The following is a 25,471-nucleotide window of genomic DNA, read 5'->3' on the forward strand; positions in this document are numbered from 1 at the left end:
CTTTGAACAAAATCCAAGTAGTGTGAATAATAGTTCAAATAATAAGTTTCTTTTGTCTCTTGATGCCTGAAGAAAAGTTAGGATGTTTTGCTTTTTCCTCATGGATCTTTTAGTAACTGTTCCCTGTGAACTTGAACTTAACGTTAGCTTGGTTGTGCCATTGAACAATGTCTTCGTATCCATGTAATGTACAGATAGGATGACTGTGGTTTATGTTTGTATAAGAACATCTACTTCATAATTTTTTGCAGAGTTGCTGCAGTCTAAGCCGACTAAAATAAATGAATTTAGACTGGGAAAAAATGAGCACAGGATTGCACAGTTAATCCCTTTACAACTTCAGCATACCACAAGAATTCACTCATTTTGTATGCATCGTACAAACGTTTTCTCTCATTTTCAAAATTGTCAATTCTTAGAAATAGTTCTGTAGGACACATTCACAGGTTTTACTCTTAGTGTTCTTTTGTAGTCAGACAGTACACCGAAAGAAATGACATTAAAAATATTTTCAATCTGGAAGCCAAGGTTACTTTACTGGATGCCTGGATCCCCCTTTCTGTTTCCTGCTGAATTCTTAGTCAGTAGCAGAGATGTTTAAGGGAAAGAAGTATTCTACGACTGTTGAACATTTCAACAAGTAGGTGATTTCATATTTGCAAACAATGCACACTTAGTTTTGTAAGCTAATATTTTGGCTGCACAAGAATGAGGAGTCAAGAGTTCAATTATGGTCCCGCCTCTGGTGAAAAACGTTTTGTGGAATTCAGCAGAAATGCAATCATCATGGATGTTCCATAATGTGTCCTTTCCATGGCTCTTAAATTAAGGCATTCAGCTTTTCACGTGAAGCTGAATACAACCATGGTATTGATATATGTCAAAAAAAGTACGGAACCATGCAGGTGAAAGGGTTGTATCCTTTGACTGTGTAAATAAAACAATCTAAAGCAACACTGCTCAGAGTTTTGATAATTGGATAGTTCCCAGAAAGTCAAAAGTTAAAAGGAAAGTCACAAACTGTAGTACCCTTCAATTACAGAATATGCCTGCAACTTCTATAATTATTTACATGTTCCTTTGTGACATCTGTTTGACATTACTGGTAGGGAATATACAGGAGAATCAACCTTAGAATGGAATGTGAAGCATTCAGTTAAATGAGTTTGATGCATACATTATTTTAGCCTTGCCTGCCAGGAGGAGGAGTCTTGAGTTCATGTGTTTCATGTTTGCTTTTTCTTTTGGGGTCAGTCCATTGCAGTTTTGTGATGCATTACTTATAGAACAATATCCCCCCCCCTCCCATATTAAAGGGGAAAGCAAAACAGGTCAAAGGGGAATGACAAAGCAAATAGAGAGAAGGGGGCAGAAACTTTCCGGGCATATCCAGAGCATTCTTGCAATGTCTTCCCAAGGACGCTATTTAAATTCCAAGCCTCCAGGAAGCATGATCAATTATTTTATGGAAATCTCTCTGTGGAGATCACAGATTTATCTTCTTGATTCTAAAAAATGCCTGAATTTAGGTAGTTGTAGCCAAATCACTTTCACTTGTACCACTGTGAGGAAGTGCTTTTTAAAATAAGCATTCAAATTATCAGATCACCATGTATGTAAGGAAGAAATTACTTGGCTAGTTAGGATGTTCTGGTAAGCCGGGTGATCAACACAAAGTCAATGTATTAGAGTTTCCGATTAATTAATAACATACTTCATATATATTCAGAGAACTATGACTTGCATTTGAGCCTTCAATCTCTGCAGATTCTCATAGACTCCAATACAGCTGTAATGAGTTGTCTTCACTTCCGAGGCAGACTCCAACACGAACGTACAAGTTTCTTTTTGCATTATGGAAGAAGGAATAAAGGAACTGGTGGTCAGCAGAGTCAGCCTGGGGGTCCGCCTGGACTCCATAGAAAGAGAAGAGCCAGATGGCTCATGTTACCCAGACTGCTTTTTTCCATCTTCGCCAGACCTGGCGACCGAGCCCCTATCTCTCCCAGGCTGACCTAGCCACTGTGATCCATGCAACGGTCACCTCCAGGCTAGACTATTGTAACTCGCTCTACGTGGGCCTCCCCTTGCGGCTGATCCAGAAATTGAAACTGGTCCAGAATGCGACGGCACGGCTTTTGGTGGGTGGCTCTTTTCAAAAGCATATCGCCCCCATATTGTGCCGCCTACACTGGCTCCCAGTGGAATTCCGGGTCATCTTCAAGGTGTTGGTGTTAACCTTTAAGGCCCTTCGCGGCTTGGGACCCTCACACCTTCGTGAACGTCTCTCCCCATATGTCCCAGGTAGGCCTCTGCGGTCAGCAGAGGCCAATTTACTGGTGGTCCCTGGCCCCTCCATGATGTGGCTGGCCTCTACCCAGGCCAGCCGCTTTTACAGCCCTGGCCCCTGCCATACTTTTATAATTTGTTGTACTGTTTTACTATTCTGATGCTGCTAGGTTTTATGAACTTTGTAAACTGTTTTTAGCTTAATTTAAGTTATTTTATGATGTGTAATGATGTTTTCAGCCACTGCGTGTAATATTATTTGGCCTGGTGTACACCGCCCGGAGCCCTTCAGGGGTGGGCGGTTTAAAAATTTAATATATATAAAAAAATAAAATAAATTACCACTTCATTGGAAGTGACTGTGTTCAGGGTGTCAGCCAGCACTGCTTATATCTATTTACTGTACATGGTGGCAGGATTTCTGTATGGAATTTATCATGCACTGGCATTGGTTTGGCTCCAGCAGCAGCAGGAAGTCTAGAGGGTTTGGGCAGGGGCATTCCAAAAGGTAGTAAAGTGGCATCAAGCCAACTGCGTCAATCAGCCCCATCCAAGGGGCCAGGTGGTTTGCCACAGTTCCACCACTTCCATAGAGGCTTCCTACTTATGTGGGAAGGCTTGCAAAGTGAAAAAACTTCCCTCCTGCTGAGAAGCTTCCATGGGGCTCAATAGACTTACACCACATTTTGGGTGGCTTAAGTCTGAGACTTTGGCTGTTGGAGTAAGGCAGAAAATGGCCTGGAAGAAGTGGACTAATATCTGCTCATCCCTGACAACACCCCTGGCTTGCCTCTAGCAAGGACATCGAGAAATTGCCACAATGTCTGGTGCTGCATTCCAACCGGGGAGGGCAAATCTGGTAGTGTGGCCACTGGGCTTGGCCAACACCCTAGAAATCCGGTAAAATTCAAATTATCTGTATGCCTGAATAAGACAAATAACATATCCGGACACACCTGAATGTTTGGGTATACCAGAAAAATTCGGGTCCGTCTGATTTTTGGGGGTATTTATTGGTGGTTTTGGGTTTCGGCCTGCAGGGGGTGCATTTTTAAAGCTAGTGGCACTGAAATTTCAGGGTCTCATTCGGAGACTGTCCTGTTGATACCCCCTGAGTTTGGTGAGGTTTGTTTCAGAGGGTCCAAGGTTATGGACCCCCAAAAGGGGTGCCCCCAACCCCTCATTGTTTCCAATGGGAGCTAACAGGAGATTTTGGTACCCTTTTGAGGGTCCATAACTTTGGCCCCCCTGAACCAAACATCACCAAACTCAGGGGGTATCATCAGGACAGTCTCCGGATGAGACTCTGAAAGTTTGATGCCAATAGCTGTAAAAATGCACCCCTGATGAGCCGCCCAGAAATTTGCCCAGATTCTCTGCTCTGCAGCGCCTTCGCTCCATTGTAGCCAATGGGGAATTTCTGAGTGTGTAAGCAGGCTGCACATTTTTGAAGACAGAGGCACCAGACTTTCAAGGTGGCTCCAGGAGGCCCTCCTGGTAATAGCATTCAGGCTTGGTGAACTTTCCTTCTGGGGGTTCAATTTTATGGCCCTCCAAAAGGTTTATTTTGTTTCCCTGCTCCTGCCCATGAAGCCTGCTAGCTGAGTTCTCTCAGATCTCTCTCAACCATCGCCCCCCCCCCCACCTTGAAAGTCTGGTGCCTTTTTCATTCTTTCCCAGGTGAGTGAGCTTTTCTGTTCTTTCCCAGGCTCCTCAAGCCAGGGTCCAAGGTATAAGTATGGAGAACAGTGGTGAAAGGAGCTAGACCCATACGTTGCTATGTCTGATTAGGTTCTGGATCTTTCACTGAGAAAAATTTATCTTTGCTGAGAGAAAATATGCTTCAAGAATTGGAACACAGCAAGTAGCATTTCCTGGATGTTTTCCTCAGTAGGGCAAATATCAGCTCTGAGGAACTGTTCGTGGTTGGGAAAAACAGCATTGGAGGAAGTATTAACCCCAACCCCCATGTCACAATCCTGACCTCAATCAGGAGCCCATACACTCATGACTGATTTTTTTTTTAAAAAAAGCATTTTCAAACATTCATTATGGAACTCAGCATTATGTCTTGTCTGGCTCTAAACTGTGATTAGTGTCTGGAACTTGACGTTGGTTTTGTGTAGTTTAGCTGTTTGATGAAAGGTTCTCTTTCACAAAACATGCATAGTTTGACATAAAAAATGAAAACTTACAAAAATATGGATTAGCTCTAGATCATATCTTAACTCATTCAAGACCTCCGTAGATGGTCTGAAACAGCTCATTGTGTTTCTGCCTAAGCCTAGCTTCATCTGAATTCTTAAATTCTAATAGAAAAGTTGGACAGAACTTTGGATATTTAAATCCAGTTATTGGAGCTGTGAATGGGCAAGACAGGTCTCCTATGAACTTGAAAAGGGGCCATGTTTGCAGGAAAACATGGAATCTTTTTAAAAAAAATACATTGGATGGTTTAAAAAACCCAAACATGATAAACAGAGTTCATGTAGCTTTAAGCAGTGGATTCCACAGTGGCTGTTGCTAGGCAACCACAGAGTTCCAACACTTGATTCTCTCAGGCTCATTCCACACAAGCAGAATAATGCACTTTCAAACTGCTTTCAGTGCTCTTTGAAGCTGTGCAGAATGGCAAAATCCACTTGCAAACAGTTGTGAAAGTGGTTTGAAAATGCATTATCTTGCGTGTGCGGAAGGGGCCTCAGTGAAAGCAAGGGGAAAGGCAGAGGTCTATATGCAGTTGTTGTCTAGATGTCATGTGTTCAAATATTGATAAAGCCGTAAGATCCTTAGACCGTTGGTTTATATGAGGTGGGCATTCATCTCTCCCATGCCGCAATGCAAGTCTTGTAATGGCACAGAAAATCCATTTTTGTTGACCATCAGTTTAACCTTCAAGAGACTAGCAGTTGGTTAAAAGTACATAAACATCCTCAGAGTCAGCAGTGTGATGAGTCAGCAGTTTGATGCAGCAGCCAAGAAAGCCAGTGCAATTCTGGGCTGCATCAACAGGAGTATATTCTCTAGACAAAGAGATGTAACTCTGCATTGGCCAGACCTCACTTGGAAAACTGTGTCCAGTTCTGGGCACCACAATTCAAGAAGGATATTGACAAACTGGAACAGGTCAAGAGGAGGGCAACCAGAATGGTAAAAGGTCTGGATTTCATGCCCTATGAGGAGCAGCTTAGAGAGTTGGATATGTTTAGTCTGGAAAAAGGAAGGTTAAGGGGTGATACGATAGCCATTTTTAAATATTTGAAGGGATGTCATATTGAAGAAGGGATAAGCTTGTTCTCTGCTGCTTCAGATAGTAGGACAAGGAGTAATGGATTCAAAGTACAGGAAAAGATATTCAAACGAAACTTTAGGAAGACCTTGCTGATGGTAAAGGCTGTTCAATAGTGGGACACACTGCCTCGGAGTGTGGTGGAGTCTTCTTCTTTAGTGGTTTTTAAACAAGTTGGATGGCCATCTGTTGGGAGTGCTTTGATTGTGTTTCCTGCATGGCTGGGGGTTGGACTGGATGGCCCCTGTGGTCTTTTCCAATTCTATGTTTCTAAAAATAAATTAATATTCTAATATGGAATTGATATGAGTAATAACTTCCTCCCATAAAACCAAATGATTGAACAATGACTGCATATATTAGAAGAAGAGAGTTGGTTTCTGTACTCCACTTCCCTCTGCTGTAAGGAAACACAAAGCAGTTTAGAATTGCCTTCTCTTCTTCTTCCCACAAAAGGCACCTTGTGAGGTTATTGGGACTGAGAGAGTTCTGAGAGAACTGTGACTGGGCCTAGGTTGTCCATCAGGCTTCATATATATTCTAAAGTTTTTGCCAAACAAATTGCAACATTATTTAAGTGTGTGTAACATAACAGTGCTCTTGAATGATATGAAAACCTGTAAATGGTGGTAGACATATATGATTAGAGTATTTCTCAGAGGGCAAATTGTTTAAGTCTTTTTATTTAGATCATAATCATCCCCTTGAAATAAGTCTTGAAGTGAGTTCAGATGCAAACAAGGACCTTTGTTGCAATACACATGTTATTCTGTGGGAGAAAATTAGTCTTATGTGGCCAGTGACATGCGAGAATATAAATTAAAGGTCTTTCATATTGGAGCAGGAGCTACTGGCTCACCAGTTATTAAGGACTGCCAGGGCAAAAGGAACATCCATAGTAAGCAGGGGTTGCTATGGTGTCGCTTCATCCAATTCAATTGTGAATTTACTGTGTACAGATCCCAGCAGGTTTGTTCAGAACACAGTAAATAATTACAAGGAACACCAGGTCTCCTAGGGGCACTTTCAGGTTGGAAAAGATGTTCACTAGGTCAGAGGTGAAGACTACAAACTGCTGAGAGGTTCTTGGACCATTTATCAAGTAAGAGCTATTTTTATTGCTTGCTCTGAGCTTGACTCTAAATGGCATAATTTGAACAAAATCATGTCTGGAAAAGTGTCTTTGTTTGCAAATCCTATGGCACCTTTCTGTTCAGTCTGTTTCCAGAGCAAGGCAAAAGGGCTCTGCTTATTTTCTTGAAGTATGAAAGGAACGTTAACAAATTATCTGAACAGAGTAGGATACAAATGAGGGGATGTCAGAAAGTGAGTAATTGAGGTTCCATCCTGGATTTCCAGTCTCCCCTGTGTGAAGTTAGCTACTCAAAACTAATATGTGCAGATGTTTCCCCTTTTCTTCTAATATGGCAAAAGGGAAAGAGAAGCAGCAGTGACTACGAAGGCAGAATCGTATGTTTCAGAGATTTGGTAGGTTTCTTTCCCTGATGATTAGGGCATGCTATGATGATTCTGGGAAAGCTTTTTATGGTTTAAGAAATGTTTTCATAATACTCTGAGAGATTAATTGTAATACACTTAAGAGATAAAACATTATTTTCTCTCTTTGCCTTCCAAAAGGCTTGCTGGATTAGTGGGTAAAAATTTCTTCAAAGGACATGGGGTTAGGTAGAAACCAAATTGTATAGTTTTTGAGTGTTAGTGAGGTTGAATCTAGCTTTAAATCTCAATTCAAGGCCATTTCATACATTACACAGCAGCAAATTCAGTTTTCCAGTAAGTGAATGCTGAGTAGGAAGTTACAGGTAATTCTGACTGTCTGAAAAATGGACACTATGGAACTTACATTTTCAAATACCTTTTTTGTCACATTCATATTTTACAGTTTTAGATGTACTTGAAACAAATCTTAGATGAAAGTTTTAAGTCATGTGTGACAGTCCTCACATGTATTAGTTTTCTAGTAGCCAGATTTTTGTTTGCTTCCGACTCTGCCATTTCACCTAAATCTGTGATATTACAACACGTTTTGGAGGAACCTGAGTGCCTGAAAGCTCCAGTACACTGTAGCCGTGGTGCGCATATCCCCAGGGGAATGTATCAGAAGGTTTGGGCATATGTGAAAAAAATGCATAATGGGTTTGTTAATATGGGGGACAATTTTAAAGAAATGGGTTGCCAAGGGGTACATGAGTGAAAAAAAAGTTGGGAACCACCAATGAACAACTCACCCAGTTCCTAGCTGAAGTGGAATAGAATCTCATTCCATGATACTGTACCTCCAGAGAAGTATCCCAGCTTTTGAAAGAATAAATAAATGATTGTGTGTTGAGTGTGTCTGTAGATCCCTGACTATGGAGCTCCTTGGGTAACCTTGGCAACAACTGTATATCGTTCTAATTTATTTCATAGCTGTATTATGAGGTTGAAGGGAAATAATGTACATTGCCACAAGTTTCTTTAAAAAAATCAGAAAAGATACAAACTTGATAACTTATTAATGAATGTGAGAGTTAGAATCAATTTTCAAAACTTAAGAACAATGTATAAGGTCAGATGTTGTTGTTTTCAGGTTTCTGACATATTTTGTGAGCTTTACTAAAGTAGCAGCCCTATGACACAGAGTGGTAAACTGCAGTGCTGCAGTGAAAGCTCTGCTCATGACCTGAGTTTGACCCCAGCAGAAGTGTGTTTCAGGTAACTGGCTCAAGGTTGACTCAGTATTCCATCTTCTGAAGTTGGTAAAATGAGTACCCAGCTTGCTGGAGGTTAAAATGTAGACAATTGGGGAAGACAGTGGTAAACTGTTTCATAAACAGTTTTGTGATGTGATGTCACCCTATGGGTCAGTAATGACCCAGTGCCTGCACCTTTACCTTTTAATCTTAATAAAATAGAGATGCCAGAAGAGATTTTTTTTCTGAATCATGCAGTATTTAGGTATCTATTTAGAAAGAAAAGTAAACATCAATAAGTATGACTCAGAAATTTTGATCAGCTTTCAATTTTGAAAAGTTTTAAATATTTTGATCAATAAATAGTTTGTGCATTTAAACTTTACATAATTCCAAGAAATAACTGTTAAGCATTTTAAGGTTGTGGGAAGCTGGGAGTGAATGGAGAGAATGAAGGGGCTGTTTAGACACAAGATCGTTATTTTATATGTTATGTGGCTACTTAGTGTTGCATCTGCATTTGTTAAACCTCACTAAGGCCATTTCCGCACGGCGGCGGAAACGGCGAGGTCGGTAGCATTCGCAGCGCCGACCTGAGCTTACTGGGACCGTCCGCATGGACGGTCCTTGAAGCAGCTGGGCAGCCAGCGCCGCGGAGCACTGGCGCCCAGCCGACCCGGCCTGTCCCCGGGCCTCCGGCGCGTCGCCCGAACCTGGGGATACGCCCAGCCCTGGCTCTGTAGCGCCCTGAAGCAGGCGCGCAGGACCAGAAGAAGAACTGTCTGACTTTCGGCGTATACGCCAAAGGCCCGGTAAATGAAGATGAGTGCCGGGTGGGGGACGAAGCATGAAAACCGCTGCCGTTAAGCTTCGGCAGCGGCTTCATGCCGGCGTTTCCCCAAAAAGAGCGCTGGGAAGCGCTCTGGGGAAACGCCGCCTTCAGGCCGGCCGGGCGGCGCAAGGGCGGCGCGGCTGCGTTGCAGCTGCGCCCCCCGTGCGAATGGCGGCCTGAAGACGGTGTTTTTACCGTCTCCAGGCCGCCATGAATTGCCCGTGCAGAAACGGCCTAATTTATTCAAGGAGAGAACACAACTATTTATGCCAGCAAAACACCCTAGTTTGCATCAGTAGTGTTTTGTCCTGAATGTAATGATTGTAAAGCAGTGGCATGTGTGAATTGTTTTCCAAAGAGAACCTAGGTGATAATTATCTAAAATAATGGAAAACAATGTTTAAAATAACATGTGAAATATTTGAAAATATAGACAAAAATGAATTTCTGCCTGCATACCCTTGGCATGCTTCATGACGTTGTTTTTGTGATAAACAATTGAACAAAAGCAAAGCCCCATTGTCCAAAGCAAAGCAAAAAGGGTGATGGTGCAAAGTGGTCAGAGTTGCTAAGAATTCATCTGTTTAAGGTCAAAATGACTGTATTGGCAGCTAAATATTTCTGTAAGATGTGGATGAAGTTCACCTTAGCCAGTTCCAGCACAGGCCACAAGAGAGACATCCATCACTAGGTCTGGGACCAGCTGAATGCACAATCTCAAGTCCTTTGTCGGATGATGGATTTCTTCATGCCACAGATCCACTTAGTTCAGAAACAACCCAAATATAAAATCTGAAAAAATATTTTGCAACTGATGTTTGGAGAAGATTCATCTGTGCTGGAATCTGAGTTAGGACAGTGAACTGGTCGCAATTTCATGAAGTTCGTTAGATATGCAGTATTGCCATTATGTGTTAAAAAATGGAAGGCTCAAATGAATAGTCATTGACAGACTGGAAGGAGAAAGAATTGTAATTAGCATGTTCACTACTGGACTATTCAATTTTTCAGTGTGGTTCTGTATGAAGAGAAGAGTTGGTTTTTATCCCATTTTTCTCTACCTCAAAGCAGTTTACAATTACCTCCCCTTCTCCACAACAGACATCTTGTGAGGTAGGTGGGACTGAGAGAGTTTTAAGAGAACTGTGACTAGCCCAAAATCACTCAGCAGACTTCATGTGTACGGGTGAGGAATCAAACTCGGCTCATGAGATTAGAACATGGATTCAGTATGGTTAGTCCTGATCATGGTTTACTGTTTTAACTTTTATTAAGGTTATAGATATACAGTGAAACTTTAGTTTATACTATGAAGTGTGGCTGGATACCTTGCAAACCAAGAGTGTGAACAGTCATATTTACAGATACAATATTGCACTGGGATTAAAACAAAACATTGTTTTCAAACCCACTTAAAATCATTATATTATATTTGTGGCAGCTTAACCATGGTTGTGGGGGAAACTATAATTATATCTGAAGGACCTTGAAATCAAGTAGCACTAGCTCAGGAACCTAGTGATGCAATTTCAAGTAGCTTAGATGCATTACAGTCCTTGAACATTTTGTTTTCAGGTGCTTTAATTGTAATAGTAGGTGATGTAAATGACAGACTTGGCTTCTCTAATAAAACACTGTAAATTCTATTTCCCCAGTCTACAAACTGATAAGTACACTACCTCCCAGATCTTCCAAAGATATTATATCAAACTGGAAGTGCCTTTGCCTAGCATAATTGTCATATAGGCTAGATCTCTTTATCCTCAATTCAGCAGTCCTTTTGGACATTGCCGGATTGGCCTGAGCAAGGAACCAGCACTATTGACTTTCTTTTGATTTCATGTACCTCTCTAGACCCATGTGATGCACCTTGGATATAAACATTCAGAACCAGTCAATACATGTCAGTAAAGTCTAATGCTGACATGTTTTGAAAATGTTTAAAAATGTTTTTGGGGGAAAAGATCGCTAGTTCAGCATTTCCAAATAAAACCATTTTGGGCTGAAATAAACCATTTCCAAAATGTTTTGGGCAAAAAACTTGCAGGAAACATTTTGTTTTCTAGCCTCAAAATGTTTTATTTGTGTTGTGTGGAAAGGGCCACAGATCCAAATCTAAACTACAATAGTATGGACTAGGAAAATAGATCTGGAAAGTCAAGACTACTTTGGCTAGGACCAAACACTTCAACTGCATTATGATGTGATTGTGTTTAGTACCGCCAAGTTGGCAGAATAATCTTATCTAAGTTTAACTTGTCAATGGACAGGACTGCTGTCCAAAAGATCTCCTTCTTATACTGCCCTTGTGCCTATAAATCACAACCCTGGTTTGATTTAGAATTTCTGGCAGCAAAAAATGTTTTAATTGCCCGATTTCAGCAGCATACGTTGAGCAACACTAGTTCAATCCATCTTGCTTTGAGAATACAAAGAAACTATATAAAAGTGTTTAAAACTGAAAAAAGACACAGCATTAAAGAATACTTGGTCCCATTTGATCCAAGCCTCTAATCCAAAAAATCCTAAACTCTTCTGGCATTTATTAAGGTGAGAACTTCATTCAGAGTCCCCAAGAGTGAACAACATCCTACCAGTAAATAGATGAGACTCTCAGTTTCAAGCCCTTTATTTGGCAGAAAATCTTTCCAATATACTTTCAGACTGCCTTTTAAAAGATTTTCTGTTGTGGTCCCCAGTAACTATCACCAAGGAGGGAAGTCATGAACTTAATTATGGAATTATTGTGAGGTGAACTATCTTTAGTTTCATTCAAGCCACAAGGAATTGAATTTCTTTGCTGTAGTGTTTGCGTTTTACAGACATGCCTGCCTTACTCATAGGTTGTCACGCTGGATGACAGGATGACCACTGTGGTTTATTTACAGATAACAATAAGAACTATATATTTCTCCTTTTAACATAATTATTGTTTTACCAAGCATAACAACAGAAAGTAGGAAAAAAGAACATAGAAAAGAGAATAGTAATAAGTATATCTGCATTAATTATCAATAACGCTGAAGGAATAAAAAAACAATTTAGGATAAGAAGTAATAATATGAGAAAATATTCTTTTCCTGTTCTTTCTTTGAAAACAGTTTAATAATCCTCCAGTGTGTTAAAAAATCATGTTGCAGATCCAGAAAATAAAGGAAAAATACAGAAGGCCACAAAAAAAGAGAACACCCAGAAAAAGTGAAAGTAAAAAATCTAGAGAATGGAGGGGTGAAGAAATGGAAAGGCAACTTTTAAAAGCCAGTTGGCTGACACACATGTTACTAGTCCTGGGTTTTATTGGAGCTGGTCGATAAAAAAAAACCCCAAAGAGCAAACCAGCTCATCCGTTGAATTAAAGGTCTCCAGAAGTTGTTGGAGCGGCTAGGACTAGAGTCTTTCTGCCCTGATGATAACAATTGCCCATCAATCTCCCCTTTCAGTGATGTGTGACAAAGTTCTCCCAAAGTCTCATCTGTTCAAAGCGCCATTTTCCACAGAACAGCAATAAGAACTATAGTACAGTTAACAGCTAACCTGAAGCTCTGTTTTAACTCCCCAGGTCTCAGTTCCAACTGCTTTTCCTGGATTTCTTAACTCTGCTTACCAATTCAAACTTGTAAAGGTATATCATCACATAGGTCCCAGAATTTCATTAAAATATTCCCAACCTGTGCCTCTTGTGGCCTGCCGTCCAGGGGCATACCGCCCAGGGGGACATATGAGGTTAAATGTCCCTGGGCTGCAGCCATTTAGTCACGGGGGGGGGGCACAGAAAATCACCCTTCTCCTTCCCCCCCCAGGTCCATACACTCTTCAAGACCTGGTGCAAAAAAAGGTGTTTGGTCGTGGAGGGAGGCCACCCAAATGAAGGCGGGGGGACTCAGAATTTGCTACATTTTCCCTAGATATGCCTCTGCTGCTCCCACTTTAGATTTTCTCCTCCGGAAAGAGTATAATATGATAAACCTCAGGCTATGCACACAAATATCCCAAGACTTGCAAAGTATTTTGGCTCAAAGCTTTCACTTTTATTTTTACTGCTTGGCTCTCCGTCCTCACAAATAGCTCCTTGTGCAGAACTATTCCACTCCAAATAATCTTCTATTCATTGAACTTCTTGAAACTAAGAGGGAAGTATATACCTTGAGTATATAGATTTGCAAAGGAACAATGTGATTAAAGATTTTTTTTTCTTAACTGTTTATTTTATAACATTTTTACTGTGAAGAAGAGGCATGTTTTCTCTGCAGACAAAAAAATTAACAGTTTTGAGAACAGCAAATAAAATGAAGCATCTGCGATATTGTCTTCTAGATGGAAAAAATGTCGAAAATAATGTTATAGAAACCCCTGGAAGAACATGTCATTGTGAATGGATTAATGGAATTAGTTTACCAAAAGAATTTAAGCATTGCATGAATATATACTCTTATGCTACATAATTAAAAAACTAATCTTTATTTCATGATGAATAACCTTTGGTCTATAATGTGTCTTAAACAGAAGATAATTTAAACCATCTTTAGACTTTTCCTCAAAATGCATTTTATTGAAAAAATTCAAGTTAAATTTTAAAACCCTTATTTTTGTTTACTTGTTGATTTTTATCCACCCTGTCTGTAGTCTTTCGATTGGCAGGGTAGTGGAGAGCCCAAGCAATTTATGTGGTTGAAAATACCCAGAGAACTACCCAAGCCATCCTGAGATTTTTCGTTAGAAAAGGACTTCTTATATCCCTGCAGCAATGAAGGTTTTCCAGGGGAAAAGGATGCATAATGACTCACAGCTCTGCCTTTACAAAGATCTTCACCCCCTGGAAGCAATACAATCCAAGTTTTTACAATCAATATTTGGAGTCCCTCAATGTATACCAAAGACACTCTTAAGGCTGGAGGCAGGAATGGTCTCACTAGAGGCACGTATATGGGTCAAGCAACCACATACTGGTTAGAACTAAACTGTAATCCCTGACCGATTAACAACTCTTATTGCTTTAAGATAACTATCACTCAAACTGTTGAAAGGAAAACTGTTGAAAGGAAGTGGCAAGAATATGTTTTCTCCTCTCAGCATTGTTACATCTTGGCTTCAGAAGGTCAAAAAATACTGAAACAACGGATTTTGGATCTGGCCCTTCTCTCTGATATGGCCTGGCTGAAGTGGCATCCTACTGCAATGTAACTTTCCAGAAATCATTTCTTGCCAGAATTAGAAGTCCCAAAATACAGAAGAATATTTATTCTGGCATGTTTCAATTCTCTCCCCACTCTCTTTTTGGAAGGTAGATACCTTTGTATTCCCCTCTCACAATGGCTGTAACCTTGCCAAATGGGAAAGGTTGAAACTGTGGAGTATGTACTATTACACTTCTTCTCCTATAGCAACATTCACTCACAATATGTCACGGCAGTGAACTCCTCAGGTAGATCAGAGCAGTTTTACACCTCCTTGTTCCTCTCTGATCTATTTGTATACTGCTTTCTTCAGAAATAACACATAACCGTTGCAAAACTTTGTATAAGGTCATGCTCCGTAAATAAAAGTGGATTATAATGACACTTTCAGACCCATTTGTTGAAACTAGTATTGTAGCTGGCAGGGTTTTTAAAGCTGATTTTATATTGAAATAAACTGAATGAATGAATATGTGGTTCTCAACAAATCAGATGTTCCTAAGGGAGGCATACACTCATCTTTGATTTTCATATGTCCTGTTACGTATGTGAACATTTAATGACCTAAGAAGAGAACTATGAAGGAGTTTCCTCAGTTCTTGACCATCAAAAGCTGGGCCTTCCCCAAAATTGAGAACCAGGACCACCACCAACCCATACTAACAACCAGATATCTCCAGGGTAGTGTAACAACGCAAGGCATCAGAGTTGGAATCAACTGACACAGTCATAATGACCCGTTATTTATTTGGATTAGTGCAGAACAATAAAACAGATAAAAGCACTTAAAGAAATAACAAATAAAAGGACAGAAAAATCCTGTTCTGAACTGGGAACCAATTCACTTTTGCAGCCGGCACAATAATCTCCTCTCTCCAGAGGGGTTCAGACATTACCGGTCGTTCTTAGAACAGAAAGCCCTTCCTCAGTGTGTGAAAACAGACATCTTTATCAGATAACCTCCAAACGAGCCCCCACTCCCAGCCAATTACTCTCAAGAACATTTGTCTTTCCCCAGCAGAATAGTGATAATTACCTACAGCTGATCTTTCACACCCAATCCCACTGACTGGAAACATCGTGGCTTAGAAAATACCCTGCTATTAGCAACCAGGGTAAACCTTTGGGACCCAATTGAAGGAAGCTTCAATGAGAAGACTTCTTCACAAGAATAGTAAATAATCTGCCAATTATTCTAAACCTGTCTCCCTTGAGTGCAACGTGTAATTAACTGTGTTAAGGATCAGTTTGGTAATGTGGAAACTGGACAGTGTGTTTTATAATCCCAATCTATTTCACCTGATATAAGTAAGGTTTGGAATCCTGAAAGAGAAAAGATTATGGTCATCACTTCTGCTTTTACTGGTACATTGGTTAATGGATTAGGTCAGTTTGATAAAAAAATGGTAAATTTAGCTAATAACACCTGCAATTTATTACAGGCTAGCACTAAAATCCATTGTGAGGGACAGTGCAGTGGGCTCTAGAAAAGGGGGATGAGCAAGCATTCTCCCCTTCAATGGGCTTTACTACTACTTTATCCAGCCCTTCCCCTTTTGCCAGGCCACTTCCTTCATAAGAACTAGCCTGCTGGATCAGACCAGAGTCCATCTAGTCCAGTGCTCTGCTACTCGCAGTGGCCCACCAGGTGCCTTTGGGAGCTCACATGCAGGAGGTGAAAGCAATGGCCTTCTGCTGCTGCTGCTCCTGAACACCTGGTTTGCTAAGGCATTTGCAATCTGAGATCAAGGAGGATCAAGATTGGTAGCCATAGATCGACTTCTCCATAAATCTGTCCAAGCCCTTTTTAAAGCTATCCAGGTTAGTGGCCATCACCACCTCCTGTGGCAGCATATTCCAAACACCAATCACATGTTGCGTGAAGAAGTGTTTTCTTTTATTAGTCCTAATTCTTCCCCTCAGCATTTTCAATGAATGCCCCCTGGTTCTAGTATTGTGAGAAAGAGAGAAAAATTTCTCTCTGTCAACATTTTCTACCCCATGCATAATTTTATAGACTTCAATCATATCCCCCCTCAGACATCTCCTCTCCAAACTAAAGAGTCCCAAACACTGCAGCCTCTCCTCATGAGGAAGGTGCTCCAATCCTTCAATCATCCTCGTTGCCCTTCTCTGCACTTTTTCGATCTCTTTGATAGATACCTTTCTGTCGAGGAAGCTGAGGTTCTATGACTCCAGTAAGTGGGGAAGGCGGGTTGTGTATGTGTGTGTGTGTGTGGGGGGTTGTTTGGGGTGTTGGAAGTGGGGAATTGGGTTGTTTAGGCCATTGGGGCAATGGGGTTGCCTGGGGGGTGGAAGGGGGGTGGGATGCTGGTGGTGGGGCTGGCAGCAAGGACCGAGCAGCAAGGTGCTGCTGCCCCACCTTTTGAAGGGGGAACAGGACCACTGTTGGGAGGCCTGGCAGAGCAGTAGGCACAAAGGTGCCACTGCCCCACAAGACTGGGCCAGCTGTTGAGAGTAGTGGGCGGGGGTGCCAGAAGGCTGCTGATGGGCCTGGTGGAGCAGTGGGCACCAAGGAACCACTACACCACCGAGTTGAGCCAGCTTTTGGGGGGGGGGGTGGGAACCAGGAGCCTGTTGTGGGAAGGGTGGAGCAGCAGTTGCCAAGGCATTGCTGCCCTGGTGACCTGGCTTGGCTTTTGAGGGTACTGGGGGAGACCGGGAGGCTGTTGACAACATGATGGCCACCAAGGCACTACTGTTCCAGTGGGTTGGGTTGGGTTGGCCTTTGGGGGCAGCGTGATGACAACTTTCCAACCAATGGGCGTGCAGAACAGTCCTGCATGCCCATTGGTTGGGCATTCATCATTGCAACATGGACACATTATATAGGGAAAGATGACTGCTTCTTTGTCCTGTTTTATATGCTGCTTGTCCTTTGTGGACAAGCTAGACACATGTCAATATATGTTCCACTTTCCACTTTTAGCCATCCACACACAAAAAAGCAAAAAGATATGGAAGCTGTATCCCTTTTGCTACCTCTCACTCTGGGCTTGTGGAGCAACTGGCTTAGGTTTTGCCTTGGCCTAAAAACCATGGTGCTATGCAGTAATCCACACAATGATAATACAGTATTTGGGATTAAAGTGCCAAGGAGCCACTGCAAGCTTGGAAGGAACACTGAGTCCTGGATAAAGTGAAAACCAGAAATACAGGGCATGATGGAGAATAATATCTGGACTGAGGAAATTACAGATCTAAATTAGTCAAAATAATGCCAAGTATTTGGCATTGATACCCAATAACCTGTGAGATACCTATTATGCTCTACTGAAGTAGCAGTTATCTCTAGAGTTTCCAATGGTGAGAAGGCGGGGGGGCGGGGGCTTAAAAAAAAAGGAAGCCTCACATACTTAAGGCAGCCTTACTGGAAGTTCTTAGCAGAAGTGACAAATGGTACCTTTAGGCATTGCTGAAGTTTTTGGTGATTTCTAGAACTATCCTTTTTCACTTCCAATAAGTACATGAAGCTGTTTTTTTTCCTCCTGGGTAATGAGACTTGGAGTGGGCCATCCTCCAGCCCTATACTTTATTTGAGATAAAGATAATAGTTGGTCAGTAGAGGTGCAGCAGTTGAGAAAATTGTATGCGTACACATTAGAAGATAGTCCTGTATGAATATGAGAATTATCATTCATTTTTACATGCTGCCTTTGTCAAAACTATTAATGCACAAGTAGAGTGCAGCTAGGGAGGAAGCCTGCTTAGAGTTCAGGTAAAGTAATGCGTATATCTGGGGCGTTTATCTGCAGGCGTTTATTATTTACAGGTCAGCACAGGAAGCCCTATAGAAGTTGAATTTTGAAAATACCATTATAAAAATTATGTTCAGATGATGTTATTTTGAACAAAATGACTGTGCAAGATGTTGAATTTTATGTGGGTATAAAAATGTTATATTCACGTAACTACTACCAAGAGATATGTCACACTTAAACACCAATGACTGCTTTGTCCTGCAGTAAATCTGTCTTTTAAAACTATTTCTAATTGCTCTGTCCCTCATTCTTTTGAATTCCCATGGAAACTTCTGATGATGGTATTAGTACATGCTGTGATTTTGTGATTGGCTTAACGGATGGGAACATTTTGTGTGAAACAGCATAAAATGCTATGATTGAATTAAAGTCTTGTTAACAAGCTAAATGGGTAAATACAGTGGTTTCTCATTAAATAATTATACTGCAGAAATCCATGAAAGACATCCCTGTTTTTGAAGGATGATGGACTGCTAATTAATGTAGCTTTGAACACTACAGCTATTTTAAAATGTAGATAAACTGGCAAGCTTGTTGGGAGTACAGTTATAGGTATATGTATGACTTTTTGGTATGTCAGTATATGTGTGATAGGCACATGTAATTTGAGTTTCTTAATAGTGTGTGAATGCATTGCTGCATGAAACAGCATAAAAAGGATAAATTATTTTCTAAAATCAAGTGGCATTCTGTCATGTGATCTAAGTGCTGCTTAAAAAGAACAGACAGCATTTCTTCCTGAGATGCTGATCTGGTAATCCTAGTTTGACTACTCAAGATAAATGGTTCATTTTTAACTCTTGTGAATTGGTTCTCTGCCATGGTTTAAATTGAACTATGAATTTCCTTGTTTATTTTAATTTATTTATTTACAAAATTGGTGTCCTGCTTTTCTGCTCTCACAGGGGCCACCAAGGTGGCTAACAAATTCAAACATACATAATAAAATCACATTTTAAAATCATTTACAACCATCCCCTCTCAAACAACACACATAATTAAAGCAATTAAAAACAAAGCAAAAATAAATACAAAGACATGAAAACAACAATTAGAACATTGGTCAGGAAAGAGGGATCACTGAGGGAATGCCAGATAAAAGCAAAAAGTCTTCATGTACTGGCAGAAGATAGCAGTAGAACAGAGTAGCTGAATCTCCCCATGGAGAGAGTTCCATAGAACTTTAATGAGGATGGTTGTGTGGCTAGGCCAGCATTCCCAGTACATGTTGGTGTGCCAGCTCAGGTCATCACAGAACTCATTCCTGTTTGTTCTTTTCCTCAAGATTATCCGATCTGCCACAGCCCAAGTCTCAGTTATTTTCAACTGTGGTTGTTGAGCCCTCTGGAACAACCTTCTGGAAAAGGTGTTTCAGGAGCAAAGACTGTGATGTTTATAAGGACTTTTAAGGCAGGTAATTTTTTGTCAAAAAACCAACAACTTCTAAGCAGTTTTATTTGATTGTTGAGTATGTTTTAATTGGTGTAGTGTCAATGTGAACTCTTGTGCCTCAATGATAGTGAAAAAATGAATATAGTTAATTTAATAAAGTTTGCAAATTAATGGATGTGAATGTGTGATTTACAAACCAGGGCACAGATGATAAAATGATAGGTTCTGGTGCTAAGTGAATTCTTTGGTATTGTGTTCATGTCTACTATCAGTGTCCTTTGGGAGTCATTGCATCTCATAAAGACCAAGGACTGATTTATACTTTACAACTTCACATAGAAACCACAGAAACTCGATGTGTGTTGTCTTCTATGCCTGATATCTCTGACTTCATTAATCTCTTGTGCGGTGTAAACTGCATTGCAGGATTAACAGCACTGACACAGAAGCTCCATAGTATTAGGTGGACACTTCTTACAGAAAGGGTTATATTTTACAGCCTTCATGTGCGTTTGCTCCTCTCGTGTTGGCTCAGTTATTTTGGAATTTCTACCTTGCTCTGCGAGGCTTCCATTCTGACTCACTATTTGTAAAGATATATACAGCATTAGAAATATGAACCTGCTGAAGTTTATGAGAATGGGTGCCACTTTTATAGAGTTGATATTGAATTTTTAAGTGATTCTAAGGGTAATATGTGGCTTGACAACAACCAGATGTCGATTTCAGGATCCAAACTCCATTTGGATTCTATGAATGGTGTTATAATTGGCTAGGAATAATGAATCAATATATCAATAAATTCTAAGGAACAAGTTAAAAAATATTAAAACATTAATATTCAATCTTTCTCCATAGTTTAAGAATGCTTACACTCCACTTGTAAAAACGTCAAATAATAAAATTCTTATTGCCTCACCAACATAATAAACTTGCAAATTACAGTCAGTTCAAAGATTGGGTGAATAAAATAACCTTAAAATAGTCCCGTAAAGATTTACAAGGACGGTGCCCCTTCAACTCCTCAGCCCATTCCATGAAATAGGAGCAACCCTCCAGGAAGCCTGGAGACTTGCTGATGCCAGTTAGGCTGGTTTTAGTGAGGTGGCAAACTAACCAGAAGGTGAAGACCACAGCTGGCACAAGGAACCTGTTGGAAGAGAGGCTCCTTTAGATATGTGTGTCCTAGGTCATGAAGAATTTTAAAGGTCATTATACCATGTTTCCCCAAAAATAAGCCCTACCCCGAAAATATGCCCTAGCATGATTTTTTTCTGGATTTTGTGGAGGATGCTTGAAATATAAGCCCTACTCCAAAAACAAGCCCTAGTTACAGATTCCCTGGACTGGCAGGGAGGGAGGGGGCAATAGGCACAGTTGTATTGCAGAACTTGCTGTAAACCATGTCTGGAGTGTGTTGCACACAAGCACTCACACACACCCAGGTGCCTATAAATAACTTCTTTTCTGCAACATCTCCATGGCTATGCACTAAACCACACAAGAAGATCTATTCAGAACTGTCAAATTGTATTCCACAGCAACAAAAACAGTCATCTACCCAGATAAGGGTTAAATCAATTTTTGAAAAGATGAACAGAGCTGCAAAAAGTCTCTCTCTTACCCCCTCCCCCCCCCCCCATATACTTTTCTAACAGTGTACTGACTGGCTGAGGGAGGACTAAAAATGCTTCTTACCTCCTATCAAGTTGAAGTCACTACACTCTTGAGGAGTCCCCACCCCAAGCCATATCTAGAAGTTGCATGGAGGGTTTTATGCGGAATGATGTAGCAAAGTACTCGCAACCATTACATGGGCAAGACAGGACGGGACTCACTCTGCAGCCACCTCCCAAAGATCTCAGCCACATGCAGCTCTGGGTGCTCAAACTCATGCCAATTTTTTTGTTCAAGAATAAATGTAGACTGTTGTTCATGGGAAAAAATAAGACATCCCCTGAAAATAAGCCCTAACACATCTTTTGGAGCAAAAATTAATATAAGACCCTGACTTATTTTCGGGGAAACATAGTATCAGCACCTTGAATTGGTCTTAAATTGGATATGCAGTGAAACTCTTTTAAGGTAGGTAAAACATATTCCTGACAACCAGCTCCTACCAAAAGTTGGGCTGTCACAACCTTCTGCAAATTATGGTTCTTTTCAAGGGCAGCCAAAGTTAGTTGCAGTAGTCCAGCTGTGAGGCTATGAAAACATGTAGAGGGCTTGGTCAGCTCAGTCTAGGAAAGGAGAAAGCTACCATACCAGATACAGTTGGCAGAAGGAAGCCCACCACTCTCAAATAACAAGGCAGGGTCAATAAGCTGTTCTGCAAATGTTACGTCCACTCCATCCACCACCAGTGAATTCAAACAATCCTGAGAAGCAATCTCCCCAGCCAGCATTACTTCTGTCTTGACTGGATTCAGCATCACCATGTTCTATCTTAGTATTTAATTGTGGCCAAAAAATGTTGGTTCACAGCCAAAATGGATTCATCTGGAGGCTTAGGTGATGATATTGATGACATCAAGCCACAATCTCATTAAGTGGCCTAATATTGGAGAGCATAGGTAACAACATAGAATCCCAAGGCACCCTAAACAATAGGGCCCAGCCTGTTGATTCTGTTTCCTCAGTGGAAACTTTTTTGATCTTTGACAAAAAAGATCCACTCTGCCAAAGAGCTGTTAACACCACCTCTGTATTCCAACTGATGAGCAAAGACAGAATTATTGGCTGTAACCAACACCACTGAAAAATCTAACTTAAATTAAACATATAATATGAAATCAAACTACATCCCTCTAATGTCAGCTTAATATTTTTGTGGAAACACCCTACCTACATTTTGAGCAGTCAATGCATGAAGTGTGTGACCACCATACACATATTTAAATTTTAGTATTGCTTCAGCTTAACATTGCCATGCCCGATCCCATGCTCTCTGTTCTATTTTGGAAGAAGTAGCTGTTTGTTTGTTTTTGGTATTCTTATGGTTTGAAGTAACCAGAATTTCAGATAGAAAATTCCCTTGACTGTATAGGACAGCAGTGAAAAGGGAAAAAGAGCTGCATCCCTACCCTCAACATCTTTTACAAGGTCAGAGTGCTGCAAAGGGAGTGTCAAGTGGAAAGGTGCTATGATTGACAATCTGGGAATACAGCAAATAGCTTCAGTGTGGCTGGGTAACTGAAGCAGACAAGGTAAGCAGCAGGAGAATTTCAGCTATGTGGTGGGAAATGGCCTTGGCTAGCTCTCTGATTAGCAGCAGAGTGCAAATCTCTTGGGTCACCGCCAAGGTTCAGGAGAGCAATGCACTGCTGGGATGTCAAATTGCTGCCATATTTCATTCAGAGAAAAAGGGCTGACTGTTTGATTAGACTTATTGATGTTAGGGGCATGCCATCATTATAGCCCTTTTAAAATATTTGCAGGAATTACTCAACAATTGTGAGCAAATAAGCCTCTTTCCATTTGAGAAACAGCAAGGTTGCCTTTTACTTTATTTGAAAGTTGCTATATGGCTATTACTTTGGCATCTTATAAAAAATGGAAAGAAAGTTGTGTGAGACCTAGAGATTCTTGGTAAAGAATTATGAGATCCCTTTTAAAAGAACAGCTGTTAACATATGATATAAGTGACTTCGATTAGAATAAACATGATTACAAATCTATATACAAGAAAATCATTATTACACTATAATATCATGATTATGATAACACTTTTCATACAAGAATTCAAATGGGCTACTTTGCTGTGCTACTAAACAGAACCAATTAGGTGTGAAGGTAGTGCTTCCTGGTCAGTTGGGCATAATGTGGTGATGTCATAATATTTTTGTAGTCAATCAGACCTGACTATGTGATGGTGGCACCTGAGGACAAATACATTCAATTTAAATTTAAGGCAGTGTTTTTGAAGGATGACCAACAATTGCCAAATAATAGTGTTCCTTTCAATGCTTCTTTGTGAAAACATTAACAAAATTAGTTCTTTAGGCTCAGATATATTGATTTGTAATGCATGATTCAAAATAATTACTAATTGGGAAGTGAATGATGGACACTTCTCTGCTAGCTGTCTCTCTTGCTCTTCTCCATAATCATCCTGAGCATTTTTTGCTAGTCTTTTTTTTTATGTCCTCAAGGAGCATCTTTACAGACAGCATACTCAGCTTCTTTTTTCCTCGACAGACAATTTTTATTTCAAAGATCAGAATCGTCAGGGAAGTAGTTCCATGCTGCTTTGTCGCTCCATCAAGATACACTGTGTAAAGAACTCACACTGAGACATTGTCAACATACTATAATTCTGGTAGAAAGATGTTTGCTTAGCTTCTGTTTTCACAATGACTGTTGCTTGCCTGAAAGGGTTTTTTCCTAAGTTCTAGCAGTGAGTGAGCAAGGAAAAGTAAGGTTATGTGGACTCAATTTAAATACAGGACAGATTGTACAACAAATACAGATTTACAGTGATCAATGGCTACCAGCCCAGTGCAAGTGCTATAACACAGTAAAATATTGTATGCCTTATCACTCGTCTCCAACTGTACTCAAAATGTAAAACAGTGTTTTGCAGCGCCGACTGTCCACTTTCATGAAGGAAAAACCATTTAGGCTACATGTATATATCACAAGTTCACTCATCATAGATATTGTGTACATTCAATACATGTATATTTTCCTATATGGAAGTGATACCTAAGGAGGTGAAGTGGACTGTATCTGGCACAATGGACTTACAAGTCCAGTATCAGAACTACTATGTTATTGCCTTGGGCGAGGGAGGGAGGATCCGTTTTTGTTTAAGTACAAAATCTTTTTTTTCCCATTTCTACTTTTGCCACAATAGTAATTACTTTAATGTATTGTAGAAGTCTTTCATGGCCGGAATCACTGCTGTGAGGTTTCTGGGCTGTATGGCAGTGTTCTAGCAGCATTCTCTCCTGATGTTTTGCCTGCATCTGTGGCTGGCATCCAGTGGCATAACTAGTCAAACTGGAGCCCTGGGCAAAACCTGAGTTTGAGGCCCCCCCAGCTGCGTGCCTGATGCAGTGCATACCCCCCCATTCCCCTTGTAGCTACGCCCAGTGGCTTATCTAGGCAAACTGGATTTTGGCGACCCCCCCATGGGCAGCCACCCTCCCCCACCGTGACCAAGCAATGATTTTTTACACCAGGTCATTTCAAAGTCACCATCACATTATAGAACATGCCCCAACTCACAAATCTGAAAACAGGCCATGCCACACAGCAGAAATATTTTTTTTGAAATATTTGTTGTATCCAGTCCCCCCAATTGGAGGAAACAGCATCACTTTCAATGTTATTTAAACTGTGGATCGCAGATTCTCCCTTTAAGGTGGATTTAAAAGGAGAATTTGGGCTCCCTAGTTTAGACAAGTGATGCTGGAATCCACCCCCAAACAGCATCATTTTCAATGGTGTTTAAACTGGGGAGCCCAGATTCTCCTTTTAAATTCACCTTAAAGGGAGAATCTGGGGTTCCCAGTTTAAACAACATTGAAAGTGATGCTATTTTGGGGTTGATTCTCCCCCACCCTGAAACAGCATCACTTTCAATGTTTAAACTGGGGACCTTGGTGGGTAGAAAAGGTGTAACACTGTTTCGGACTGTACTGTTTCAGACTGTACTGAAATATATCACTATTTAGAACTGCAAGAAAGATATCACAGGGCACAAGGGCTAGGTTTTCTGAGGTGCCACTGTTAAGATGTCTGTTGTATGAACCAGCCCAAACTCCTTTAATATTTTTTTAAATCTGTCAAATTAACTTGTAATTCCACTTTAGATTATAAAGTAGAAAGCTAACAAGAGTTATACTCTTCTAAGGTCATCCTAAGCGGAATTACACTGCTTAGTCAATGAATTTGGAAGACTGTAACTCTATGATTGCACTGTTAACCTTTTCCAATTAGCCAGCCGGATTGATTAAACATAGTAGAACGTCTTTCAGTCTTCGGGGGGAAGGGGGATTGGAAAAGGCCAGAAGGAT

General features: G+C 40.7%; 1 protein-coding gene across 1 annotated transcript in view; it reads left to right on the forward strand.

The window, feature by feature from the left end:
- The window catches only part of SLIT3 (slit guidance ligand 3), a 585,281-nt gene that overhangs the window by 44,766 nt on the left and 515,044 nt on the right, over positions 1–25,471 (forward strand). The gene's annotated exons all lie outside the window — the stretch shown is intronic.

Source organism: Sphaerodactylus townsendi, linkage group LG03, assembly GCF_021028975.2.
Source record: "Sphaerodactylus townsendi isolate TG3544 linkage group LG03, MPM_Stown_v2.3, whole genome shotgun sequence".
Lineage (NCBI taxonomy): Eukaryota > Metazoa > Chordata > Lepidosauria > Squamata > Sphaerodactylidae > Sphaerodactylus > Sphaerodactylus townsendi.